The 20637-nt window shown below is 33.6% G+C and overlaps 2 pseudogenes; both read right to left on the bottom strand.

Annotated features, from left to right (window-relative positions):
- Positions 1-6: 6 nt before the first annotated feature.
- On the bottom strand, positions 7-5687 carry LOC140963455 (protein root UVB sensitive 5-like; annotated as a pseudogene).
- A 2997-nt stretch (positions 5688-8684) lies between these two features.
- LOC140962412 (thylakoid ADP,ATP carrier protein, chloroplastic-like) lies at positions 8685-12944 on the bottom strand (annotated as a pseudogene).
- Positions 12945-20637: the final 7693 nt, after the last annotated feature.

Below are 20637 nucleotides of genomic sequence, written 5' to 3' on the forward strand. Positions count from 1 at the left end.
GAGGCAGCACAGAGCCAGAAATTTGCGTTAGAAGGGGCAAATTTACGCAAATTTAAGAAACCGCATCATATTTTTTTTGTATTCTAATACATAAAAATATATAAATCTACAATAAAGATTTGTGATGTAGAGGGGAAAAATCCAAAATGCAGCTTCCCAAGAAATGGTAGCCCAGGAGGTTAACCTTATAATTCAGTCACACCCCATGGAGGAGGAACTTTACCAAGATACTGATGCAATGGATAATGTACCTTCAAGGACGGATGGCGAAAAGGCTGCCGCATCATTGAAAAAGCAAGACGTGTTAAAACAACAATGCCTAAGGTCTCCTAGGAGTCGGGACTTAGCTTCAAAGGATAGAAAAACATATTAGAAGCAAGAATGGACCCAGAAACTTCAGAGGAGTCTGGTGAATAGGATGAAAGAGGGCGTGACAATGAAATTCAGCAGGTGAAACTTGAATTTTTAAAACATGACGACACATAAGGTGATTTTTGTTTAAGGGTGGCACTATTCTGTCCGCCGTTATCAGGAGTGTGTTTTCAGATCGCCCTTGCTGAATTGCAAGCGAAAGGATCACAAAGTATAGTGTTCCTGTACTGAAATTCCTTTCGGCACCTTTAAAATTATTTGACTTGTATCCCATCCAGATGCTTCAAGTTGTAGCAGGAAGTCATCAAACCTAGCATTCAATTCCACCAAGCTTTGCTCGAGTTGATGGAAGGCGACATCTGATTTACTCCAGTTCTGATGGAGCCAGTATGATTGCCACACGCTTCGCAACACGGATACGCCTGTAGCTCCTTCCTGGAGAATAAATTAGCTTGATAAATTATTGATATTGTTAGAAATTTGTATGCAATCCTATGGCTGAATATATACCTTGAAGGACACAAAGACCTCAAATTCTGTTTGATGTTGGTTCAGAACAAGAAAGTATTTCTCCTCTGCATAAAGTTTAAGAAGCATCCTCAACTGTTAAATGCAAATGGAGAAAATCAACAAATTGAACTCTAGCATAACATTTTTAACCAGTTTGACCGTAATTCTATAAGTTCACAACGGCGAGAAGAAATTGATGTTGGATTAAAATAAAATAATGATCCATCTCAATTGGAGGTTTTGATTTTAAATTATGAATTCCAAATAATAAATCTCTATGACTACATTGAAGTAAGAATTCGAAATCGATCACTATGATAAAAAAGTAACTCAGAATCATAGTTTGTGTAATTGTTTGAATGATTTGAAATTGCTTCGTTAGAGAACCCTCAACCCAAATGCAAATTATGAGAAATTTACTACTGAGAAAATAATATCATACCATGAAACCACGTCTCTTTCCGGTGATCATCTCTTCCAAGGACACGCCAAATATAATTATTGGTTTTATAAACCTTTCCCATACTAATATATCTTCCATCTTGTTACAGTCATTGATTCCTGGCCAGAAGGAAGCTTATTTATTCATCCAGATAAAATTGCCAAAGTATATGACACAAGAACAAGCTTACCTGGAACTTTCCGGTGCAACACATGCGAATTTACCAGTATACGAGCACGCTTAAGATTTATCTGCCAAAAAATGATGTAAAGGATTTAAATGCAACTAACCAACGAGCAAAACTGTGAATATTTTCTTTTGTCAGTCTCCCTTATTTATGACAAAGATACAATAAAAGCCTTTGTCAATCTAGCTTAAGGAGTTCAGATATAAAAAAATACATTTTATGAATTTGCATAAATATATAGAATCGTTAACATCTATGCTTAAGCATGCAGAAAAAATGCTTACTGTATTGAACCGCAAAACAGAGAGGGACAAATAGCGCAACCAAAGGTGTAGCAGCTGCATGCCCAACCAAGTTAATGTCATCGTAGGATATGATGATGAAATACCAGGAGTATCCTATATTTTATTTTAATTGAAATGAATGAAGAATGAACTTTCAAACGAGTAGAAATAGATATCAAGATAAATTGGTATACAGGTACCCTACATACCAAAGCAAGTATTCCTAGACCTAGTCCAACTAGCTCAGCAGCTACTTCCCAGACTTCTTCCTGCCGATTTTGGCACAAAAAAGTAAACAAGAAAATAGAGTGAAATAATCCAGTGATTGAATTAGTTCTGTAATTGTAGCATTACCTCGATTCCCATAGTTTAGCATAAGGAACAATTATAATACATAACACAACGACTTCTCGCTGATTGAATTTCACCAAAAAGATATATGAAAATCCTAGCATAGGTTGTTTCCAGAATCTTAAAAAGTATAAAAGATTAGCGAAGTGGTATTCAACTCCTCTCACTCTTTCAAATAACAATAAACAGCAAGCACGTAAACAAAATCAGAGACCGATAAAGAGATGCAATCAGAGGACCTATGCCAAAACTTAAATCAACAATCCAAGCCACGCATTTCTAGTAGCAAAAATATCATTGCGTCTTACCTTTGCAGAGACCTCTCCCAGATTTCCTGAGGTTGAAAAATGGTTTTGTATAACCCGGAATGATGGATCTCTTAGGCCCCTCCCAACAGCCTGCATAGGCAGGAATATAGTTGGAAAAAGCAACAAAGAATATGATTTGTCAACTTCCAGTTTGGACATACTTACGCTCATAATTCGAGCACACATTTTCCAGGTTTATAGATATTTAATATCGGTAATCTATAATGTGGTTCTTAGTTACAAATGGTTAAATTTTCTAGTTCCAGATATTTTGTATACCATAACAACTGCTCGACCATTATAAACATCAAAAGTTTGTCTTCAGACTAACTTCAGAAAACATGGAAGTATGGGCATCGCCATTCTTCTAAATATGGCTCCATTTTTCAAAAAAACAAACGGGGCAAAAAATTCTTCCAAAAATTTCTTGATGCTGGAGTAGGGATGCTGGGATTTAACAAATTATAAACACTTTGGGTAACCCATAGAAAAAATTAACTTTACCTAGGCAAGATTACCTACTGATGCCAATGGCAGGAAATAAGCAGGATATAACTGGGTGCTGAGATCAAATATGCTGCAACAAGAGTTCACATTTGCATCATAAAGAATGATGAAACAGCTCTTCACACATCAAGAAGTAGAATTCAGACCTTCCTACACTACCAATGAAGTCTGCATACAAGCGCCATTGTTTAGGATCATTGTCAAAAAGATTACCAAATCTTCCACCTGACAATAAAGAAGCCATAATCACTCAAAATTTTCAAATCAGTGGTGTCCTTTCTAATGGTGACAGTAGATATCCCCACCAATGAATAATCGACCAACAGCACCAATGCCGTCCTTAGACACCCATCTGCAGAAACCCGAACAACACTACATTAGTACACTGAACTCCAGCATTTTAAGAGATTAAAAGTGTCTTTCACATCCTTCAAAAATATTGACCATAGAAAAAAAGTATACCAATAGAGCAGGGAGATTACCATGCCGGACACATAATAAAATAATAAATTAATGTTTGGACGATACTAAAGTAAAATGAAAGACTGCAAAAAAACAGCTCATTTACAAAGAATCGTAAACTATACCTGATTGTGGCAGCAGTAGCCGCTGCAGTGGATCCTGAAAATGACCCTATTCCAATAGCCTGTATTAACACCACAAAATTTTGATCGGTGAACATTTAGTGCAGAACGGCAAAAAAAAGTTGACATTAACATCAATGTTTTAATTGGAAAAAGCAAAAAGTATTTAAAAAATGGATGATGCTATAAAATAATTTACGAGCACGATAACTTTTTACACAATTTTAGGAAAGATATGCAAAGACTTTACCCATGATATCCTCCGTGTATAGAAGGAAAAATTGTGCCCCTTTATTGTTTTTGAAGAGTTGAAAATTTAGAGCCATGAATGGATTAAAAGGAATTTAAAATTGAAACAAAGTTTCTGTCTGATTTCGAGACGTAACGAGATCAAGGATCCACTATAGTCCAACTAAAACTTTTCAGATTTGGTGATATTCCATCCCATACACTAATGAAATAAAGAAGTCTTGCAATGTTTGCTGATTTTTGACTAGGCAACATACCCAAGCAGAATTTATGGCCTGAATTAGATTCACATGCCTTTAAAAGACTGGAAGTGACCAGTGTATGACAAATCCATCCCGTGACATTTGTTGGGAACTGAAGCATTATGTAGTCCAAGTAATCATCTGAAACAGAATCTGCAGGGCAACTAGAAATGTAAAATCAAATACATTGTAATACCCAAAAAGTTCTCATAACCATGAAGAGATACCGATGACATTTAAGTGGCACTTAAAAGGTAAAGATATAGCATATCACCAGGGAAGCCAGCAGGGAGAATGAAGTCCTTATTAATTGTTGGAAGCCAGCATAGTTCTGAGTCATGTTCCACGAAGGCTGAACCTTGAAAAACACTAGTTTCAGGTAAACGTTCGCCAAGGATTGTTCGAATCCTTGAATCACTCTCTATGATATATCTGATTGTACACATTCATAAAAATAAATTGCTCCATCAAAACACGATTACTGAAATACTCTAAAATAATGACAAGCTCAACTTATTAGACTTCCAAGCTAGTACCATTAGTACCATCATCCCATATCGCATTACAAAAAATGAAAAAAAAAATATTATAAACCTACATACGACAAATTGCTACATCAACATGCAATTACAAAACCATGCTAGCTAAACTTACTAGACTTTCAAGAAGTTAGAACCTTTCGGAAGTATTATTACGACACACATTACAAAAACAAAACCAAAATAAATCCATTTAGACAACAAATTGCTGAATCAACACGCAGTTATAGATACTATGAAATATCAATGCAAGCTAAACTTACTAGGCTTTAAGCATTAAGTGGCATTTAAAAATACTACTGCCATACACATTGCAAAAATAAGAGAAGATACTATGAAATATCATAGTTATAGATACTATGAAATATCAATGCAAGCTAAACTTACTAGGCTTTAAGCATTAAGTGGCATTTTAAAATACTACTGCCATACACATTGCAAAAATAAGAGAAGATATATCTGCATACAAAAACAAACAGATTGCTAAATCAGCATGGAATTACATAATACTAGACATTAGAATTGAGAAACACTCTTCTTTCTTACTGTTTCAGTATAAATAGATAGATTGGTGGTAGTTACTATTCAGACTTTAGATCTCAATTCACCTTCTCTGTAAAAACCTTGCACACATTCAATGGAGTTTCGCTTCCAAATTCCATTTGATTTCATTTCTAATACATAACTTCAAAAAAATCAATGCAAGCTAAACTTTTTCAGGCTTTCAGGCAGTGAGCACCTTTTGGAAGTCCCATTTCCGTATTTTTCAAGTACAATCAGGCGTGATTGACTTTCCTCACTGCGACCAATCAGAAAATTCAAAAGAATCCGACTTTGTATACAGCTGAATCGGAACTGAAACAAGAATCGATTCTTACTTGGAAAACCGGGGGCCATCTGCTCCGGTTGATGGAACCGGATAACAGGACACCCGGAGCCTCTCAAATCTCGCCGGAGTCGACTTTCTGCCGCAATCAATGAAGAAATTCTGGTGAGAGAGCCGCAACGGGGAAGCCATTTTCAAGAAGACGGGGGATGAGGGAGGGAGGGAGGGATGTGATGTAAGTACGAATTCGCGGCGCGCACAGTCTGAATACTTGCTAACCCGTGGACCGAAATCAGATTCGACCCTAAAAAATTATCATTAAAAAATATTAAATAATAAATTACGATGAAGTGGGCCATATTCAAAGTGATAATAATAATTTTGATATAAAATTAATAATTTTTTATGAGTGAAGTCGGATCAGAAAATCATCTAACAAAATTGTCTTATTAATCAGTTTTATAAGAATTTTTATGTTTTTGTATAACAAAATAAAAATTACTCTAAATCAAATCAAATGTAACCAAATTAAAATTTGGGTTATATACTTTAATAGACACCTAATTGAGAAATATGAAGGCTAATAAGAATAAATATTACATAGGAGGTTATATACTCTTAGGTACCGTTTGGTTCAAGTACTTCTAAGTACTAATATAAATAGTCCTATCATATCACTTGTTTTGTACAATTATTATTTATCTCGATCAATCAAATTATTAATTATTTATTTCACATCAATCAAATTCGTAATAATTTATCTCACATCAATCAAATTAATAATATAAAATTACGATATTACCCTTAATAAATAATATTATTAATATTCTATTAATATTTTCAACAAGAACAAAATTGTAATATCATATTATCTCAAATTTAATCAATCAAATCAATTAAATCAAACACTATATTAACTATCATTTTCTATTTATTTTATTATTACAAAATATTACTTATTCTCATACTATATATCTCATACCATGAACCAAACGGTACCTTAAGAGTTAAGGTCAATGGTCCAAAAAGAAGGATGGGGGATTTCTTGGCCAATATTTCAATTTATCCAATTTTTTTTTTGTACTCTTTTCTATTCTTGATTTTGCGAAAAATTTGTATTTTCAACCATATATATTTACCTATTTGTACTTTTGGTATTTTATATTGTCAAATTTCAGTTTTAGCTCAGTATCTTTCAATTTTTAACAATTTTATTCATAGTTGATGTGACAATAAACATGTTAACGTCACGTCGACTCTACATCAGTACTACATAGCTGTCATGCCTTTCTACTATAAAAAAATGACTAAAATTTCAAATACAACAAAAATAGCTGACTAAAACAGAATTTTACAATATAAATATAAAATATCAAAACGCATGAAGATAAAAATTCAACGGAAAATGAAGTTTCTCCTTCCTTTTATATTGAATATTTCACAATATATTCACTTTAAGACTCTGATTGACATGTTTTTTTTTTAGTTTTTTTCCTTCTCTTTTCATTAATATGATTATGATTTAGATTTTTTTTTTTTTGACAGATTGTGATTTAGATTTTTATGTGAATTTGAGTGAGATCAATAATTTTGATTTTTTATTGAATTGGTAAGACATTTGGAATTACAAATTGGCAACTGGATATTTTTGCTAGCTAATAAACATGATTATATTTTATTCACTCATTCATATTGCTTGAACTTTTATAATTTTTAACCAAAAGTTAGAAACAAGTGTATAATGCATTTTATAGCTTCTGTTTTTTGTTTATATTTTTAAATTATAATTTGATATTTTTATCCTTAAAAATTTTTATCAAATTTCATAATTTTCCTCAATTATTTTTATAATTTTTTTTCTCATATTGACACAATTTTTTTATACATATATTAGTTTTTAGGAGTTTTAAACGGAATTCATAAATTTCCGAAAAAAAAATTCTTTACAAAAATATATTCTTTAAAATCAATTGCATTTCTAGAGCGTCTCAAAAAAGTGAGATAAATTTAAATCTCGGACTCGAAATTATTTGATTTTATTCCTACCTCCAAATATACTTAAAGGAATTTTCGAAGTTTATAATTGGATTACAACCAAATATCGAAAGAATGCCTGAAATTGAATCATTCATGAATATAAATATATAATTCAATAATTTCTACCAGTTATAAAACACTTGACATTTTTTTATCAATGAAAATGTATTTTATTGATTAAAAAAAAAAGAAACGTAATTACATAATACAACGGACTTACCAACACGATAACAATCTATGAAAAAATATATCTATAAAGCACAAACATTGGGATTGAATTGCTCTAGCTGAGTCGGCAATTTTGGTTGGAAATTCAGGTTGTGTTTGGATCCATGAATCCATAGATTTTGAATATAGTTTTATCATCTACGATGAAACAATGAGTTAAATTTTAAATCAACATATTACTCATGTATAATACATTTAGTAATATAAAATATAATAAATTTCAAATGACATCATTATGGTAAAATTAAATCCATTATAATTAAAATGAAATACTATATAAACATGTAAGTGATGAATTTGAAGTTTATGGTTTTTCTCAATACAACAAAAATAAATTTGAAATTCATCAATTCAAATTTCAAACGCAACCTCATATCATTAATATGATCCACCAATTTACCAAAATTTATTATATTTATATAATTTTTATATATAAAATCCGATCTGATTCAATCAAGTGTGAGGATCATAAGTTTCCTGTGAGCCGGATTGACCCAGATAATACATACAATGAAAAGTAATACTTTTAATGTAAAAAATAATATTTTTTTGTGGTTCGATTCATCTAAAAAAATTAAATAATGAAATGATCTCATAAGAATTTGTGTTATTTAATATCCATTAATGTGAAGGAGACAACTAAAAGACCATTGTATACTCACCTGGTTGTTCAAAATTGCTATGAAAAACACATAGCATGTTAATTTGCCAAAGGTTATCATTATTTCAAAATGAAAATGTTACTTTTTAAAATATAAATTTTTGCTTTCAGATCCAGTTGCAAAATCCATCATCATCGAACCTAAAAGTTATCAATTTTAACATACTACTTTATAGAACATTTTGCACGTGATGCATACATAAATATTTTTTCTATCAAATAATTTTTATTTAAAAGAAGTAAAAATTAAAAACAATATAGATTATTCTTTTAAGATATTTTTTCATAAAATTTACAGCAGTTAAAAAAAGAATAGTAGAAATACACAGGAAGAAATATACATGAATAATAGCTTAATTCATTCAATATCTCACTAAACTATAGAATCAACTCATGTCAAAGAACTGATTCGGTTGACAATTTTAAGATCCCTCCATTTACAAATTGGACAAATACTCCCCCATCCCTCATTTTAAGAGCATATGTTTCAAGGAATGAAGGGTCGAGACTTGGCCATGCTACCCGGGGTGAAACTGGAAAACACCCACTTACCATACCATAGACAATTGCGAAAACATAGACCAAAGGACCACCAACAGAAAAAATAAAAATAAAATGAATCCTAGAAATACACAGGCAGGAATATGAATAATAGCTTCATATATACAGAATTAACTCATCAAAAGATCGATTTTCTCGAAAACACGATTTCCACGAATTGGTTTAGACAAGACTATCAATACCAACTTCCTCTTGTTTCTTCTGATTCTAGTCTTTAATTTTTTGAAATTCCTTCTCCGCAGCCGCAATGAGACTCTTGACAGCATCGAAGGTGGTAAGCCTAATGCTGTAGATGGGGTTGGAAAAGAAAATGGAACTATTAGCAAACTTGTTAGCTTTGTAGGAAGCCATAAACCAATATTAGAGAACTCAGTTTCGGATTGTTTTTCAAAACGAAATCAAACATTGCCTCAGATTCTGATAAGGTAAATAATCTCCTGAAATCCGACCCCACAGCGACTAAATTATTGTGCATATGTTTGTCAGAAAGAGAGAGATGCAAACCTGCTGTTGGGTAAGGACTTCAATGCATTGCCACAAAACCCCTGTAGAGTCCGACAATGCCATCACGTGCCACAATGCCTAAATCAAAATGTTCAACCAGACAATTAGCAACTTCCAGTGGTAATAAACTTGTGTACCCAAGCAAACAATACAAGGAAATGAAGGCAATTATTTTATCTAATCTCATATTCTAGCTTTTATAAATAAATACATACACTTACTCAATCAAATTCAATACACAATTTCATCCAATCATAGTAAATGGGGCACAGCTAAAGAGAACATAGTTGCGCATAAACTGCTTGAGCCTAAATGCTGAAGAATCATGGTATGACAAGAGAGAGCAATTTAGGGTGCTCAATTAAAGTTCGCTCATTCATCACATTGGGGAGTAAAACCTCAACCAACATTTCATATACAGCACATAAATCCAGAGCATGCATCAGATGAATTAAGTTTATGCTTTGTCATGAAAAACTACCAGAAAAAGGTGACAGATTGAACTTATTCTAAATGTATTCCAAAACTTGATGTAGAGTAAGCAGTGTGTCGTTGAACCTGGAAAAGCATCCAAAACTGTCACATAAGGAGTATCCTTCATTTGCATTTGTCGTCTAATTGTGTCCAGAGAATAGCACAAGGTTGTGGCTACAGTGGCTGACACCAGGGATGCTTCAGTCCTTTTTTGATATTTTTCGGGGAGAGCCTTTTTCACCCTGGCATTCAGAACATATTCGATTTAAGTCCACATACCTCAAGCTTATTCTGCCTGGACAGCAATATATCAGGACAACTTCTAGAATAATTTAAGACCACAAGTCAAAAACGCAAAAATTAACTGCAATACAGGGCGCGATTCCAATAAGAGAAGGTCCTAGACCGTTATAAAAAGATGCAAAACCTTCCTCTTTTATCATGTTTAAGGCAACCTGCAAGAAAAACCGATGCAATAATTTGTCAGCACATGCAAAGCGCCCTCTCATGTGAAAAAGAAAACAATAGATTAAACAGCCATTACCTGAGTCATAGTTTTGTATCCAGGTTCAACAGCTAACCTCAACCTAAGGACATCCAGCGAATAAGTTACCTGGGCAATTTGAAAGCAAATAGAGATTAACAGTTGGTTTTTAGTGCATGAAAGGATGTATGGTGACAGTTAGGACGAGGTTTCGAGAAACATTGTGACCTTCCAAATATTTGATTCAGTCCCATGAACAAGCACCCGACCAAATGCAAATAGTACTGACTTGTGACTTTATCTGAACAATTCCAAAAACCCACTAGCTAAATTCACTCGACAGTCTACAGACAGTAACATGGAAAGCACAGAGTAAACCTTTTCTCAGATCTAGTAAGTTTCTCAGTTGGCCATTTGTTTCTAATTTTACTTACGAAAGTTGAAGTCATGCCAGCACAAGCACCTGCTGCTAATCTTCCAAGTACGGAGAGTTCCCCATCCTTTCCTTGAAAAAGTTTCTGAATTTTGGAAGAAAAAAAACTGCATCATTCTAATGCATGGATGATCTGATAATATGCTTCCTGTAGGATAGAGTTTTGTCTTACCAAGTACGGAGAGTTCCCCACTCTTCTTTAAGTTTTATGAAGGGCACAAAACATCAAACCTGGGGTAGGTTTCCTTTCCAGTAACCTTTTATTCCTTCTTCCTTCACAATCAAAGTCAAAGCCTATGTTTAAATTCAAAAGTCATGCGGAGATGTCGTGCTGCATCAGAAGAAATATACAGACGAAACTGCACATCGTCACTTTAAATAAAAATAGTAAGACAGCTGATGCATCTAAGGCCCTTAATGAAGTTGTTTTTGCCATATTTATTTGAATGCAGAGTATGGAACAAGTTCATTGTCTCTCATGCTACTCTAAAAATTAACAAACAAATTAATATTGCTTTAAACATCCCTTTTCACTAGCTTCTATCATCCACATTATGGTTTCAAAAGGGAAAAATATGTATTCTTTCTGGTCCTCATATAAACAATGTAAAATGCGGAATCTTGTTAGGCAAAAAGCTATGGGGACATGTATTCAACAGAGATACCTCAATAAATCCTATTCCAGTCTTCATACCTTCTTGTCCAGCTCTGAGTCCATGAGTCTGCATAAAATTAGAGAAAAAAACAGATAAACATCAAAACAAAAATTCATCCTTTTTTCGAAACTCAAGATGTCATCTTTTAGACTTTTAGTATATAAAATAAAATAAAACAAAGACAAATCACAATAAGGAAAGATCTTCAGATTCATTGCTTAATTTTAATGTACAAATAATGAAGTAAAACTGAACTCTTCATCATACAGAAATATAAAGGTCTTACTTTATCAGCAGGAAACTAATTCGTTTGGAAACATTAATACGTCCCAGTTGCTGCATGATATGAAACCGGAGAGCCGTGGTTGCACCCGCCCTCCTCAACTTTACCCATCTCTAGTATGTTATCCTTCAAATTTTCAATAACAGTTTTTTGTCTAAATAATTTACCCACACCGCCCCCCTCTCTCCATCTCAACCACCGATACAACTCAATAAAAATTCTTTTATTAATAAAAAACAAGAAAAGTGATATGAACATAATACAAATATAATAATAATAACTAATTTATACGTATATGTCAAATGCTATACTTGTATAATTTTGATAATTAATTATTTTAAAAAACCATTTTCGCCCCTCTTAATTGAATTTGCTCGCTCCGTCGCTGCGGACGATGCAACTATTACACTGACACATGAAGCACTCTAATTTTAACTCACATTTTACAAATTCTTACATATAATCTACAGAAGAAAATTACTTGAAATAATCCGTTGTTGAGGATAATGCATTACCACTTTCTAATCTTGCTTTGGCAAAAATCTTATTGAATACACACCATAACACCCTAATTTTACTAAATAAAAAATCAGTGGAAAGAAAAACATGAAGAATTAATATTTTAATAAGCATAATTCAGGTACTTAAAATAACCGAGAAAATTAAATGACAAGCAAAATTTCAGTAGCAAAATTGTTATCGTAAAAATGCATATGAAATCCAGGTAGAATCAACAAACCACACAATTTTGGCAGAAAGAAAACCTGCATAAGTAGTTTAATACGGTCCAGTGGCGAGGTGACTGTTTTGTCGGCAGCTCCGGCTACTGCTCCGGCGGCGAATAGCGCGGAATATTTAGGAACCAACGCAGCCAAAGCCAACGGATGTTTGATAAGCTGAGTCAACGTCGTCGAGAAGTCCTTCCCCTCCCTCTTCTCCGAGACCGAAACACAGGCAAAATCACGCCTACCGCCACCACCATGGCAGGCTGCAGTGAACCATTTGGAATCGCATTGGTCGGGTTTGGTATCGTCATTCGGGTCAAGACCCGGAATTCTTCGCCATAGCAGCGTAGGTCGTTCGCTACACATCTTCAGGAAACTTCACTGTTATTGTTGCGCTGCCTCCTATGGGCGGGGAGACAAGAGTAAATTGGGCTGATCCAATTATGGAATGGGCTTCACTAGTGGTATTTCTATTGGGCCCATTATCGCATGACTATAGATAAATGTATCCGTTAGATGTATATTTGTAACATAAAAATTTTATACGTGTATTAGATGTATATGTAATATAAAATTTTAATATCATACGTTATTGTTAAGATGCATGTGAAATTATATTACTTTATGTTAGATTATTTAATTTATGTACTATTTAATTATATGTTAGATCTAACTAGTATATATAGATAGATGCATGTGTTATANTTATTGTTTATTTATTTATTGTTTATATATTTAATATATAATATAATGTTATTATAAATAATAAAAATAAATTTTTCAAAAAAACTTGTTATAAATCATGGGAGGATTTTAAGACGACATCCCACACTCCCGGTAAGGGATACGACAAGTATAAAAGTCTATAAGGTTTTTAAACAAAATATCTTATGACACCTCATTATAATATTGTGATATGATATACATAGTTATTTAAAACATTACTAATATTATATACACCATATTATTACCATAAAATTATACAAATACATACATTTATTTTCTTGTACACCAACGGTCATAAACGGTAACAAAACGGCTAGTTTTTGCCCTATAAATATGATCTCACAAACACATTCAATCACTCCAACTTTCTCTTCTTCTCTAAAATTATTCTTCATCAAATTTTTGAAGAAAAAAGAAGATGGCTTTCACAAAGTTATTTTTAATTATTTTGGTTATAATACTCACGAATCTTGTACTTATCGGAGAATATCCTCCTCATGTGTTTTCTTTATTTTTACGAATGCTTGTATTTGTTGTTTATCCATTACTTTGTATTGCAATATTCATTAACTAATAAAATGCATCATAATTTTTTTTAGTACCACCATGTCAAACTTGACAAAGCTCGAATTTGTTGCACTCGACATTACGGGGAAAAATTATATGCCATGGACTCTCGATGTAGAAATGCATCTTGAGTCATTGGGTCTAAGCGAGACCATTAAAGAAAATGGTATATCTTCATCACAAGAAAAAGCAAAAGCTATAATATTTTTGCGTCGACATCTCGATGAAGGTTTAAAATGTGAATATCTCATCGAAAAAGATCTCATGGCTCTGTGGAAAGGATTGAAAGAAAGATTTGAACATATAAGGGAAGTTATACTTCCGACCGCCAGTGATGAATGGAATATGTTAAGATTCCAAGATTTTAAGAAAGTCAGTGATTACAATTCAGCTATGTATCAAATAATCTCGCAGCTAAAATTTTGTGGACATGAGGTCACAGAATCGGAAATGCTTGAAAAAACATTTTCCACGTTTCACGCATCAAATATAACTTTACAGCAACAATATAGAGTGCGTGGATTTGCGAGATATTCTGAGCTCATCGCCTGTCTTCTTGTGGCGGAAAAAAACAACGAGCTACTAATGAGAAATCATCAGTCCCGACCCACTGGATCATCAGCATTTCCAGAAGTAAATGCTGTAAGTAAAAATGAATTTAAACCTGGAAACCAAAATCAAATTCAAAGACAAGGTTTTGGTCGAGGTCGAGGTCGAGGTCGTGGTCGTGGACGTGGACGTGGAATTGGTCGTGGTCGTGGTCGAGGCCGTGGTTTTGAAAACAATAGAGATAGTTATTTTTATAACTCATCTCAAAAGGGCGTCACGAACCACCCACAGAAAAGGCATCATGAGAACATGAGTGTTAATGAAAATCACTCGAAAAGATTTGAAAGTTCTTGTTTCAGATGCGGCACTCCAGGACATTGGTCTCGTATTTGTCGAGCCCCTGAGCACCTTTGCAAGCTCTATAAAGAATCGATAAAGGGGAAAGAAAAAGAGACCAACTTCACTGAGCGAAGTGACCGTTTGAGTGATTCAACTCATTTTGATGCTGCTGATTTTATGAATGATTTCTCTGGAAATGATCAATATGTTGGTGGGATAGAAATGAACAATATTGATGCTGCAGATTTTCTCAATGATTTCTCTGAAAATGAACAATATAGTGGTAGAATATAAATGTACAATAATTTATTTTTCATGTATTTATATGATAATGTTTTATTGTACAATTATGATATGTGTTATATTTACATATGTATTGTCATTAATTTTTTTTCATTGCATATTTTTTGAAGTTCAAATATGGAAAATGCTATGAGCAAAGCTGAAGTTTGCATACCCGATAGTGGTACAACGCACACTATCCTCCGAGATAAAAGATATTTCTTGGAACTAAAACCAACAAAAACAACGGTGAATACAATATCAGGTCCTGTAGACTTGATTAAAGGATGTGGTAAAGCACAATTTTTGTTACCTAATGGTACAAAATTTTTGATCAATGATGCTTTATATTCACCACAATCGAAAAGAAATTTGTTGAGTTTTAATGATATATATTCCCATGGGTATGATACTCAAACAATGAATGAAGGGAATGAGAAATATATGTGTCTTACCACATATAAATCAGGAAAGAAATATGTGATTGAAAAACTACCAATGCTCCCTACTGGATTGCATTATACACATATACGTCCCATTGAATCAAACATGGTAATTGATAATTCTTCAATATTAACCAATTGGCATGATCGATTAGGACATCCTGGTTCAACAATGATGCGAAGAATTATAGAAAATACACATGGTCATCCATTGAAAGACCAGAAGATCTTTCAGAATAATAAGTTTCAATGTAAAGCATGTTCTCTTGGAAAACTTATTATAAGACCATCACCAGCCAAAATCCAAACTGAATCACCAATGTTTCTTGAACGTATTCAGGGTGATATTTGTGGACCAATCCATCCACCATGTGGACCATTCAGATACTTTATGGTATTGATTGATGCCTCCAGCAGATGGTCACATGTATGTTTATTGTCAACTCGAAATGTTGCATTTGCAAGATTACTTGCTCAAATAATAAAATTGAGGAATCAATTTCCCGATTATACAATCAAGAAAATTAGACTTGATAATGCTGGTGAATTTACTTCCCAGACTTTCAATGATTATTGTATGTCTATGGGAATCATTGTTGAGCATCCTGTTGCTCATGTACATACTCAAAATGGATTGGCTGAATCATTGATTAAACGTCTGCAAATGATTGCTAGACCAATGATTATGAAAACAAAGCTCCCTATTTCTATATGGGGACATGCAATTTTACATGCTGCTTCATTAATTCGCATCAGACCAAGTGCATATCATAAATACTCCCCATTGCAGCTTGCATTTGGTAAAGAACCAGACATTTCTCATCTGAGAATTTTTGGATGTATGGTGTATGTGCCTATTGCACCACCTCAACGAAAGAAAATGGGACCTCAAAGAAAGATTGGAATTTATATTGGTTATGATAGTCCATCGATCATTCGATATCTTGAACCACAGACAGGCGACGTGTTCACAGCACGTTTTGCTGATTGTCATTTTAATGAGGAAATCTTCCCAATGTTAGGGGGAGAACAGAAACATACCGAAAAAGAAATTACATGGTATGTATCATCATTGTTACATCTGGATCCAAGAACAAAACAATGTGAAAAAGATGTACAGCAAATTGTGCACTTGCAAAGAATAGCAAATCAAATACCAGATGCATTTGCAGACACAAAAGGGGTAACTAAATCATATATACATGCTGCAAATGCCCCTGCTCGAATTGAAATTCCGAAGAAACAAATTGAAGATAGTCATGATGTCATTAAACGCCTGAAGCGTGGAAGGCCAGTTGGTTCCAAGGATAAAAATCCTCGAAAAAGAAAATTCATAGAGAAACACAATGATCACAAAATAGAGAATGATGTTCCTGAAGAAACACATAATGATCACAAAATAGAGAATGATGTTCCTGAAGAAACACATGATGATGAAAATGTTTTGTCAGAACCACAAACTGACGAGAATCATGAAATCTCTATCAATTATATTAATACTGGAAAAATATGGAACCGAAAAGATATAGAAGAAATTGATGATATATTTTCTTATAATGTGGCAATCGACATCATAAATGATAATGAAGATCATGAACCAAAATCTTTTGGTGAATGTAAAAATCGGCAGGATTGGATAAAATGGAAAGATGCCATCCAGGTTGAATTGGATTCGCTAAATAAACGTAATGTTTTTGGACCTATAGTCCTTACACCTGAAGGTGTAAAACCTGTTGGATACAAATGGGTTTTTATTCGAAAGCGAAATGAGAAAAATGAAATAGTAAGATATAAAGCTCGACTTGTTGCACAAGGTTTTTCTCAAAGGCCTGGAATTGATTATGAAGAAACGTATTCTCCTGTGATGGATGCAATTACGTTTCGGTATTTGATTAGCTTGGCAGTATCTGAAAATTTAGAAATGCGTCTTATGGATGTTGTTACAGCCTACTTATATGGATCACTTGATAGTAATATATATATGAAAATCCCTGAAGGATTTAAGATGCCTGAAGCACAAAGTTCAAAACCCAGAGAATGTTATTCTGTGAAATTACTAAGATCATTATATGGGTTGAAGCAATCCGGCAGAATGTGGTATAATAGGCTAAGTGATCACTTGATGAAAAAGGGATATGTAAATAATTCAATATGCCCTTGTGTTTTCATTAAGAAAACAACATCCGGATGCGTAATTATTGCTGTATATGTTGATGATTTAAACATCATTGGAACAAATAAGGAAATTCAAGAAGTTGTGTCATACTTGAAAGAAGAATTTGAAATGAAGGATCTTGGAAAAACCAAGTATTGTCTGGGTTTACAAATTGAACAAAAAGAGTGTGAAATATTTGTTCACCAGAAAAATTATACAGAAAAGATCCTTAAACGTTTTAATATGGATAAATCAAATCCTTTAAGTACTCCAATGGTTGTTAGATCATTAAACATAGAAAAGGATCCATTCCGTCCATGTGAAGATGATGAAGATATTCTTAGTCCAGAAGTACCATATTTAAGTGCTATTGGTGCCCTTATGTATCTTACAAATTGTACAAGGCCTGATATATCTTTTGCCGTAAATTTATTGGCAAGATTTAGCACATATCCAACAAAGAGACACTGGAACGGAATTAAACATATATTCCGTTATCTACGAGGGACGACAGACTTGGGACTTTTGTATTCAAAAAATGCTCATCCAAGTATAATTGGTTATGCCGATGCTGGATACTTATCTAATCCACACAAGGCACGTTCCCAAACTGGATTTGTATTTACTCGTGGAGGCACTGCAATTTCTTGGCGTTCACAGAAACAAACGCTCGTAATAACTTCATCAAATCATGCCGAAATTATTGCACTACATGAAGCAAGCCGTGAATGTGTGTAGTTAAAATCAATGACCCAACATATCCAAATCTCATGCGGATTATCATTCGACGAGAAGCCTGTGATACTATATGAAGATAATGCTGCATGTGTTGCTCAAATGAAAGAAGGATACATAAAAAGCGACAGAACTAAACATATTCCTCCTAAGTTCTTCGCATTCACCAAAGAGCTTGAGAAGAATAAATGTATTGATGTTCGTCACATTCAATCAAGTGAAAACTCATCAGATCTCTTCACAAAGACACTTCCTACGACAATAATCAGAAAACATATAGATAATATTGGGATGCGCAATCTACGAAATCTGTGAAGAATTGTTCGTGTCAACATGAGGGGGAGTTTACGTGACTGCACTCTTTTTCCCTTACTATGATTTTTATCCCAATTGATTTTTCCTAGTAAGGTTTTTAACGAGGCAGTATAAAAACATGTAATGAAGACAATCATTATGATCATCATCACAAGGGGGAGTGTTGAAAAATTATTTAAAAATGTGAAAAATATTTGTGTTGAAAATGTGAATGTTGAATGTTGAAAATTAGGTAAAATTAGGTGTTGAATATTGAAAATTAGTGTGTGATGATGTAGGTAATGATGTATTTTATTTTTGGCTTATTTGTAAAAATTTTCTATAAATAGATCTCTCATTTGTGAAGAAAATCACAATTGAGTTGAGAGAAAAATATTATAAAGTGTGTAGTGTTATAATTTTGAGATTTTGAGATTTTCACTTTTTACCGTAAATTTTTACTTTTTCACAACAATAGTGTATTTATTTTTGTATGCTAATATGATAATAATTTTTTAAATGTACATTTACTATATTATTTGTAAAAAATTTTAAAAAATAAATTTTATTAACATTCTAAAAATATTTTTTTATATAGTTTGATCAAAGTAAAGTAATAAATATCATAAATTTGAATTTTCAGATTTTCTTGTCCGGGTACTCCCCGCTTGATCGCCAGTGTGCCCGGGAAGAAACCCATCCGACCCAGTATAATCTTTCATTAATCTCAACCCTATTTACTAGGTGATGTCAGCCATTTTGGAGCAAGGACTGATATGACGGGTGGGAGATGGAAAGTCGATCTGGGTGATAACTAGATCCCAAAGTCTAAATAAATTGGACAAGGAGACAAACTAAGAACGAGTTCGATGATTTCATTGCGGGGGAAATTATCCAGATTCCTCTTCGTGATACCTCTACAAGTGATTCCCAATTTTTGGAGGTTTGATTCAAAGGGCCATTAGTCGGTCCGAGATGGCTATAGAATTCAATGAAGTTTTTTTGACTCCTTAGACAATCCGTCGGAATTTTTATGGAGAAATGATCGGAGTTTATGTGGAGCCTCACTTTACCACCAAAAAGTTCGAATATTGTGGTGGCTTTTATCCCATGACGCAATCCCAACAGTTAAATTAGCTGAACCATCATGTTCCAGTTATGGACTGTGTTCTCTGTGCCATTTTAATTATGTGTTAAGATTTGAACATGTGTTTTTTTGAACAATATTGTAGGCAAGAAAATTGTGGCTATGTTCACATATGTCGTCCAATGCGAACTTCCGCACTACCGTCTAAATGGTGGTGATATGAATTCTCGTACGAACGAATAGCAAACACGATTATTTCGAACCGCGCCCTCAATTCAATAACGTTAAAAAAAAGGATTCGTTTTGTGTCCCGATCTTTTGAATCAAGTGTGTGCGTGATTTTCATCTCTAAACTATGAAAAGTTTAGCAACAAATAATCACAAAGAAAACAATCAAAAACTCGAACGAACCTTCAAAGAACAAGCATATGACAATCAGCACAAGAACGATCGATAAACGCCACAAAGCATAAACATTGATAAGTTTGATTTTTTGATAACAAAGCAAAAAGCTTTTGGTTGTTTGAGAGAAAACTCAAGAACAAATTCAATATTCAATGATAATTATCTACCTTCCAAAATGTTCAAAATTCGCCCAAATATACATCCAAAATCAAAAGAATATCAAAAAGATAATTATCTAACAAAATTTGCGCCAAATCTTCAGCGGATATCATAGGACACACGGGCCCCGTGTATGCCTCCGGTTAAGTGTGCGTGTCTCTCCGCTGCAAAATATTGTCCGAGAAATAATGGACACGGACCCCGCGGAGGGGTCCGTGTAGGCACTGTAATTCTCATTCTCGAGGATAATTGACACGGACCCCAGGTATAGGTCCGGGGTGGGGTTCGTGTACACTCTGAAGTTTTCATCCTGTTAGGATCGGTTCATTGGTTGAGAAGTGTTTAGAAGGGGGGTTGAATAAACACTCATGATTTTATAATATTTTCGAATGAAGTGTCAGTTTTGTGACAAACTGAAACTAGGAATCTAGTCGGTCAATGACAATCAG

Source organism: Primulina huaijiensis, chromosome 17, assembly GCF_012295235.1.
Source record: "Primulina huaijiensis isolate GDHJ02 chromosome 17, ASM1229523v2, whole genome shotgun sequence".
Taxonomy (NCBI): Eukaryota; Viridiplantae; Streptophyta; class Magnoliopsida; order Lamiales; family Gesneriaceae; genus Primulina; species Primulina huaijiensis.